This window comes from Pseudophryne corroboree, chromosome 4, assembly GCF_028390025.1.
Source record: "Pseudophryne corroboree isolate aPseCor3 chromosome 4, aPseCor3.hap2, whole genome shotgun sequence".
Classification (NCBI taxonomy): Eukaryota; Metazoa; Chordata; class Amphibia; order Anura; family Myobatrachidae; genus Pseudophryne; species Pseudophryne corroboree.
In genome coordinates, this window is record NC_086447.1 from 73,699,720 (window position 1) to 73,709,174 (window position 9,455).

The window sequence follows — 9,455 nt, forward strand, 5'->3', positions numbered from 1 at the left end:
CGTTTCTCTTTCACTTGAAAGTTTCTTCAGGAGGATGGGTGTCCAATCAGCAGACTGTCCAAATCAGTTGAATTCAGTATTAATTTATTAGTGATAATCTGTTTAAGAAGTCACACCTTAGGCGAGATGTAATAGCGTCAGAGATTGTCTGAGGTGCGGGATGCCGGCCAATCTTGTACATTTTTTTAAAGCGGCAAAAAAAAACGCCTTGGGCAGTTTCGGACGCTATTACATCTCGCCTATGGGGGTAAATTTACTAAGGTGGGAGATTTTTGGAACTGGTGATGTTGCCCATAGCAACCAATCAGATTGTATCTATTATCTTCTAGAAGCAGCTAGACAAATGTTAAGTAGAATCTGATTGGTTGCTATGGGCAACATCACCAGTTCTAAAAAACTCCCACCTTAGTAAATTTACCCCATAGTCTCTTATATTCATGATAGAGAACATACTGTAGTATCTATTATATCAGTTAATTACATTGTGCACACATTATTTCCAAATAGTCATAAAACATTCTCTGTACACATAAAATATATTCAGTAGAGATTACAATCAAGGTTTATGCTATACATAGGAATCTTTATAATTTACTAAGATTCTTATCTTATCTCCCGCTGCAGCATGGTGCTTAACAGACAAAGATAGATATCTTTAAAAGATATGCTTCCTTGGAGTTGGGGATGGATTCCTGGTGGGCGAGATCCCGGAGGTCACTACACCGACAGTGGGATCCTGGCCGTCAGAATGCCGGCAGCGGGGTGAGCGCTAGAAAGCCGAGTGGGAATAGCCCTGGCGCAGCTGCCGCCATTCTTGGCGGTCGGGATCCCGACCGCCGGGATATTAACTCCATCCCCTTTCTTCATATTACACAAATTAATAAATAAATAATAATTAAAAAAATATGCATTTATATCTATCTTTATTTGGAGCTAGATATCGGGCCAGATGCATCATCGCTTGGAAAGTGATAAAATGGAGAGTGAAAAAGTACCGGCCAATCAGCTCCTAACTGCCATTTTTCAAACACATCCTGTGACATGGTAGTTAGGACCTGATTGGCTGCCACTTTTTCACTCTCCATTTTATCACTTTCCAAGCGATGATGCATCTAGCCCTAAATCTCTTTTGAAGGAATGCAACAAAAAGTTATTTTGAAAAACAGTTTTTAGCTGTAGAATAATCACTTTATATATCTTTTATACAGTTATAAATATAAATTTCAGTGCACATCATATTTTTTATCATTCAAAAACATGGGCTCATTTATCAATGAGTGATAAATTTCACTGTGAGTGTTAAAACTCTGCGTATGATAAATGGGGCTCCAGCCAAATAGCTTGTAACTGTCATGTGTTTAAAAAATGACAGTTGGGAGCTGATTGGTCGGGGCACCATTTATCATACGCGATGAGTTTTCTCGCTCACGGTGAAATTTATCACTCATTGATAAATGAGTCCAATACTGTTTACACTAACAGCTACTCAGGATTTAAAAATCGACACTGCCTAGAAACTACAACGTCATACAGATGAATTTCACAAACATGCATAAATCCAGAGTACTGTATCTAATTATATATTACATTCAGAAATCGTACAAAAAAAAAAAAAGGTTTAAAACGGCGACTCCGTACACTATTAGAGGAACGCCAGATCCACTGTCTCATGGAGTCCATCCAGACGGAGGGTGCCCAGGAGGTGAATCCAGTGTGCCTCACTCATGAGGAGTCTCCTATTCCTATCTCCATCTCTGTTGGTAGTACTCCACCTTTAATATATTCTAGACCAGATGTAGATTAATTAGTGGTTGGATTCAGCTCCCATACATTCATACAGTATATTTCCAATAATACACTCATTATTCCTTGATAAACCTGTACATAGTGTTTCCCTTCCCACTTATACTTGGCACCAGCACAGGTCGGGAGAATACAAAACACAGGACAAGCATATTGCAGAAGTTCTTTTAAATCATGAATTTTAATAACACATTGCACTTACAATGGAGGGTGGAATAAATGCACCTAAATAGATCTCCAATAATGTTAACAGCAACAGTCAGGTTGGTCCTTAATGTCCAAGATGTAAGGTGGACTGGTGGAGAAATGTTTCCGGAAGCCCAGGTTCACCAAGTACCTGTCAGGAAGCTGAATCCAACCATTAATTAATCTACACCTGCCTGAATTTCCTACGTCATAATTGGACATTTCAAGAAGATTTATTTCTATGGTGACTATTATTCTATACCATAATATATGACACGTAAAGGTGTTTACATTTATCTCAGTGTTTATATGGTATTGTACAGTCTATTTTGTTTCACGTGTTACTTGGAGTATTTTTGATGTACAGTATAGTTTTATGCACTATTTTCGGCTGCACTAAGTGTTTTATTGCGCACCTTACTTAGGTCCTTTTCAGGTTTGTTAGCAAACCAAAATAGCTAGCAACTGGGCAAAACCATGTTGCACTGTGAAGGGGGGGTGGTGGGGGGGGGGCAGATATAACATGTGCAGAGAGAGTTAGATATGGGTGGGGTGTGTTCAAACTGAAATCTAAATTGCAGTGTAGAAATTAAGCAGTGAGTATTTACCCTGCACAGAAACAATATAACCCACCCAAATCTAAATATCTCTCCAAATGTTACATCCGCCCCACCAGCAGTGCAACATGGATTTGCCCAATTGCTAACTTTCTTGGTTTGCTAACAAACCTGATTAACCTCCTAAGCAGAGCCGGCCACAGGCATAGGCAAACTAGGCAATTGCCTATGGCATTTGATATGCCTAGGGGCATCAGCAGCTTCTGCTGATTAAAATGATATGCGGCATGTCTATATTCTGTGTGTAGCATTTCTTATGCAGATACAGCCACAGTCTCACACAATATATTGGCATGCTGCATATCATTTTAATCAGCAGAATCTGCTTGTGCATCCTAGCCACATAGCAATGCAAATAAGATGCATTTTCATAAAAAGGTGCCCGACGTTAGCATTGAGGCAAGATTTATGAGGACACATCTGTATCCAAGTATCCAAGCAGAGGCAGAGGTCACAGTGTTAGTGGCAGTGTGAGTGCTGTGTGCATGTGAGTGAGTTGGTTGTGCAGTAGAGTTCGGAATATGTGTAAGGAGCATTATGTGTGTCATGTAAAAATGCATTAATAATGTGCAACATATGTGTAAGGGGCACTATGTGTGTCATTATGTGTATAAGGGCATTAATAACGTGCAGCATATATGTAAGGGACATTATGTGTAAGAGGGCATTAATAAAGGTTGTCATAATGTGTAAGGCGCATTATGTTTATAAGGACATTAATAATGTGTAAGGGGCATTACTGTGTGGAATTATGTGTATAAATGCATTACTAATGTGTGGCATTATGTGTATAAGGTGCTCTACTATGTGGTGTTGCGTATAGAAAGGGCACTACTGTGTCGTCTAATATGAATAAGGAGCAATTCAGTGTGATATAATGTGAATAAGGGGCTCTACTGTGAGGAGTAATGTTTATAAGGTAAAGTAATACTACTGTGGGATGTAATATGAATAATAGACACTATCACATGATCAAATATGAATAAAGTTGCAGTACTGTGTGGCGTAATTGGAATTGGGGTTACTATTGTGTGGCCATGCCCCTTGCCAGCAAAAACACATCCCTTTTTGGGCTGTGCGCCAAATGTGCGAACTGTTCCTAATTAAAATATAGGGGGTACAAACACCAAAATAAGGACTGCTATGGGTGAGGGGTGATGGTGCTGGAAAAGAGGTGCAAGGTCAGAGGCGGAACCAGCGGTGGTGCTAGGGGGCACCAGCCAAAATCTTGCCTAGGGCATCATATTGGTTAGGGCCGGCTCTGCTCCTAAGGCTTTATTTTTCTATTGCATAAGTAGCTTGTTATTGTTACTTATTAGGACCGTTGTTTGTGTGTTCATTTATAGTTATTAAACTGTGACTTTATTGTTACTGGTGCACAGTGGAGCTTCACATTTATACCTGTCATTTTTAGTACTTGTATATGGGATTTAGGAGTATAGGCGTAGCCATTTTTCTTCTTTTGATTTTGGGTTTTTTGCCTTAAGGCTGTTGGTGGACCCCTTGAGTAGCAGTTGCTCCTCACACATCTATATAACTCACTGGGGGCTGTTAACTCCCCTAATGAACCCCTTGGGAAGCCACCGCAACGCGCACATCCTGTATTACTAAGTGGGGCTGTTAACCCCCTAGGTGGACCCCTTGGGTAGCCGCCGCTTCTTGCACATACTATATTACTGAGGGGGCTGGTAACCCCCTAGGTGGACCCTTTGGGTAGACGCCGCTCCTTGCACATACTATATTACTGACGGGGCTGTTAACCCCCTAGGTGGACCCCTTGGGTAGCCGCAGCTCCTTGCACATACTATATTATTAAGTGGGGCTGTTAACCCCCTAGGTGGACCCCTTGGGTAGCCGCCACTTCTTGCACATACTATATTACTGAGGGGGCTGTTAACCCCCTAGGTGGACCCTTTGGGTAGACGCCGCTCCTTGCACATACTATATTACTGAGGGGGCTGTTAACCCCCTAGGTGTACCCCTTGGGTAGCCGCCGCTCCTTGCACATACTATATTACTGAGGGGGCTGTTAACCCCCTAGGTGGACCCCTTGGATAGCCGCAGCTCCTTGCACATACTATATTACTGAGGGGGCTGTTAACCCCCTAGGTGAACCCCTTGGGTGGCCGCCGCTCCTTGCACATACTATATTATTGAGTGGGACTGTTAAACCCCTAGGTGGACCCCTTGGGTAGCCGCAGCTCCTTGCCCATACTATATTACTGAGTGGGCGCTTTTTCGCTTCTCAGATTAAATTGTACAAACTGCAACAAGCAGAAGATGCACATTTACCAGGTTCCACTTTGATCTATCTACAGTGTGATAGAGATCCTCAAGTGTGATAAAGATAAACAAAGGTCAAACCAAAGGGCTTTACAACCGTTCAGCTGCGTGGTATACATTCCATTATGTGCATTATTGTGTAGATTATGTAACTTTTCTGAGAAGTTGAGAAAGTTAAAGTATAAAAGGGGGAGGAGGTAGTTGCACTATACATTGAGGCTCCAGCGCCTAAATCAGAGCTATAGTTTGGGAGCTATAGTGGTGCATCCTACAGGAGAGTGAAGGGCATCGGGCAGACAGGTAAGACAGAACAAATAACTATAAGAACAATTGTATTATTTATTCCACTTCCAATTTCAATATTTGTTTTCTAAAGTTAGAGTTGTGGTACACAGTGGGGCACATCCGGGTGATGGGGTTCCTGCTGAAGGGTGGGAAAGGTTTGGGAGTTGTGGTATTTGCAGTGTTCCTACTTTACTCTGGTAGACATATTTGAAGGTTTTTTAATGATGCAATAGATAACAGTACTCAATACTCAATTTATTGCCAATCATATTACAGCAATTTTGGGGTAACTTTGAGGTGCCGATTCTGAATATGACATTGGTTTTGCTAGATTGGCTCCAATTTTTTTTAGAAAATGGACAGGATACAAGAAAAACACTTAAGACAACGCAAACCGCTCAACTGCCGACTTACAGTATCCAATCACAGACATACAAGGGTATACTCTAGAATATGAAACGTAGAATTCACATACAGTATGAGCACATTATGGCTAAGTTCCCTTTTAGTTGAGGGTACAGTATCTATTATCTCAAGAAATAGAGCTCAATTCAAAAAACTACTTTCATTTTTGAGTTCAGAAATCCAAAAATACCCTAAATTTGTTCAAATATCCTTGGGAACTAAACAAACGTTTGTTTTTGTTGGGCTGTGTAATTTTTTGAAAATCATGCATTCTTGGGGAATTGCCATGCTATCCTGTACCTCAGGTTATTATACATTAAAATGGGAAGAAAGGGGAGAAGGTTAAACAGATAAAAGTGTACTTTATGTGCAAACTCATTTACCTACTACTGTAGCTCTTGCCTGTGAGGAAAATAATGGTTAGAAATGTATAAATAGAATAGATTTAAGGTGACAAATATGACCTAAGGTTATTTGCTGAACGCTCCTATTTTGACAAAATGCAGAAGATTTGTTAGAAAGAAGAAAATAAAATATTGTATAAGGATAGGTATGTGTCACAGAGGTATGTGATACAAATATAGTGGTGCACTTCACTTGGGTGATTATATTATAAGTGGAATACATCTGTGAAAAGCTGCTGAAGTAGGGAAACAATTAAGGGGCTTACCTGGAGCCACAGCTCCAAAGGATATAGATTGCATCTTCCGAATTAAGATGGCAGCAAGAAAAGATGGGGAGGTGCATGTCATTGTCCACCAAGGGACAAATGACCTGGCTAATGCTGAGTTCATGGCCATAAAAAAATAATTTAGAAAGTTATGGACTGTTCTAAGCAGGTGGAACCACTATAACTTTTTTTAAGAAGTATTACCACCAGTACCAGAGGTGAAGACAGAACTAATCACATTAGAAACTTTAATGTGTGGCTAAAGAAGTGGTATGACAAGGATAGAGCAGGATTATTAGAACATAGGCACCTCATCTGGCAAGGATAGGGGTTTATACAAAAGTGAAGGCCTGCACCCATCTTCAATGGGAACCAGTATACCAAGTGAGCAGCTTGTATGCTTCATCTGGAACCATTTAAGATGGCAGAATAAGGATGGGTGAGGGCGGCAAGTGAACTATTTAGTTATAAAGCAATCTGCCCCCCTAACAAAGATGTATTGTCTCTGCATGCAAATTAAACAAGATACATGTCCACAGCATCAGAAGACAATGCAGATCAAAATAGATGACCATAGCTAGGAATAGGAGATGCCCAAACAAAACTCTTAGAGCTATATGGGCAAATGCTAGGAGCTAAGCACATACAGTCCCAGAACCAATTGCAATAATGACAAGGGATGATCTGGATATTGTGGCTATTACAAAGCCATGGTGCAATGAGAATTATGACTGGGGTAGTCACGGTGCAATGAAAATTATGACTGGGGTATAACTATACCACAATTTATATGGGAAGTACAGAGTGGGAAGAATTAGAGAAAGGATAGCATTGCATTTGAAAAAAGCATAAATACTACTTTAATACAAAGCACTAAAGAAAAAACTGAGGCTTTTTGAGTGACTAAAGAAACAGGAGAGAAGACTAATCTTCATACTGGGGTGAAAGACCACCAGGTCAGGAAGAGGAACTGGACAGGGCCTTATTGCAGGACATCCCTAGAATGGCATAATAAGTAGGGGTAGTAATCATGGGAGACTTTAATATACATGATGTAAACTGGATAGTATCTGTTGCAAGTTCCACTAGAAGGGAGGGACATTCTGAATTCCTTGCAGCGTGCATCCTTCCAGGAATTGGTGAGGGAGCCCATTTGCAAAGACACAATATTGGACTTAATACTTACAAATGGTAACAGAATATCTGATGTAAATGTGAGTGAGAATCTAGGATTCAGTGAGCATCAAGCAGTATGGTTTTTAGTATAAAGGACATCTGATTCATATCACACAAAAATAAAGGTGTTAGATTTTAGCTACTGTAGACTGACTTTGCAGTGATGGGATTGGGAATATGTATAAATGATTCTTTGGCAGAATGGAGGAACTTGGAAGGAAAGCAGGAGAGGTGGGAAAAATAAAAAAAGTGCAATACTAAAGCCAACACACTTCTGTATCAAAAGGGTTAGGAAAAGCACATGAAAAAGGAAGCCAATGTGTAGCAAAAGATGTAGCAAGTATTGTGAAGTGAGAGTCTTGTTGACAGAGACAACGTATTCACAGATCATCTTAATACTTATTTTTGCTTAGAGTTCACTACAGAAAAAGGGGAAGGGGCCGGTTAAGTTACAAGTATATTCATAAAAATAAGTTAGATACAGGTACATTTACAAAGGAGAAGGTCCTAACTCTCAAAACTGAAAGTGGACAAAACAATGGGGTCAGATTGGATACAGCCAAAGATACTAAAAGAGCTTAAAGTGGTGCTGGTAACACTATTAACAGAAGTATTCAACCAGTAACTAGTTACAGGAGTAATTCCAGAGAACTGGAAATGAGCGAACATAGTACCACTGCACAAAAGTGGAAGCATGGAAGACGAAAGCAACTACCAACCACTGAGCCCTATATCAGTAGTAGGGAAATTGACAGGAACACTCTTAAAAGAAACAGTTGTAGACTATCTCAAATCCAGCATATTTACAGGATCCCAAACAGCATGGATTCACTAGGGGGAGATTGTATCAAACAGATCTTTTTGTTACTGGGTGACTAAAGTAGTAGATAAAGGTGGGGCCGTAGATATAGCTTATCTAGACTTTAGTAAAGCATTTGACACTGTCCCATATCGCAGATTGCTAAATAAACTGGAAAGCATGGAATTGGATACTAAGATGGTTGAATGGATACGATCTTGGTTGCAGGATAGAAAACAGAAGCAAAATCGGAAGCAAAATCTGCGTCTATCTCTGAATAGTTCCCCATTTCTGGATATCAAGATAACAGCCGTGGCCAATACAGGCCTAACTGCATACCACTATCACACAACGCGTAGGAAGTCGGCAACATACAAGCAACACTGAAGCACCCCTGTCTTCTTATTAAATATCACATTTATTAAACATGCAAAAACAAACCAAACAAATTACAAATTGTAACTATCGGCCGCTTTACCAATATTATTATATTTATTAGACGTTCTAATGGAGCCAAATTTCCATAATATTAAACAACTGATACTTAGAATAACAATATTAAACCTGACTGTAATTTGCAGGTCTGCTTGCTTAGCTGTAGTAGTATAATTAATTTGCAGAACACACCTTTCATGAACTTCTGCTGTATTTGTTATTCATCATTCAAAGAATGATTATACAGCAGCAATCTGACATAAATAATTAGGTATTGCCAGCAACAGTATAGGTCTGCGCTGTGTAGGCTACAGTAACTCTCTCCACAATTACCTGCTATGTAGGTGTGTTTAGCTGGCACCTCACAGCGTGAAACTGGAATAAGGTAATCTAAATTAATCATATTGGACAGGTGACAAAACATGGCAGCTTGAATGTACATTTGGATATCTGGAAAGCTGATCTCACCATTTAATTTCTTAAGATTAATTGTGTAACTCTTCCCATGTCAAATACATTTTTGGAATATACCACGTATACGCTGTAATAAGAGTAATTAAAAGGGGAAGAGCTTGTATGACGTACAAAAGCTGTGGGAAAGAAATCATTTTTATTAAATTTGCTAACTCAGGTTGATAGATCAAAGCCCTTCCAGCCCTATATTAGTGTAAAATTAGTCTGTTCTGATGAGAGTTGCACCAGGTGTCCAATGAAATCACGAGGGGCAACGTTTGGAGCATATAATTTAACCAAAGTATATCTTTCCTACAAATCTCCACATCAAGATTAAGAATTG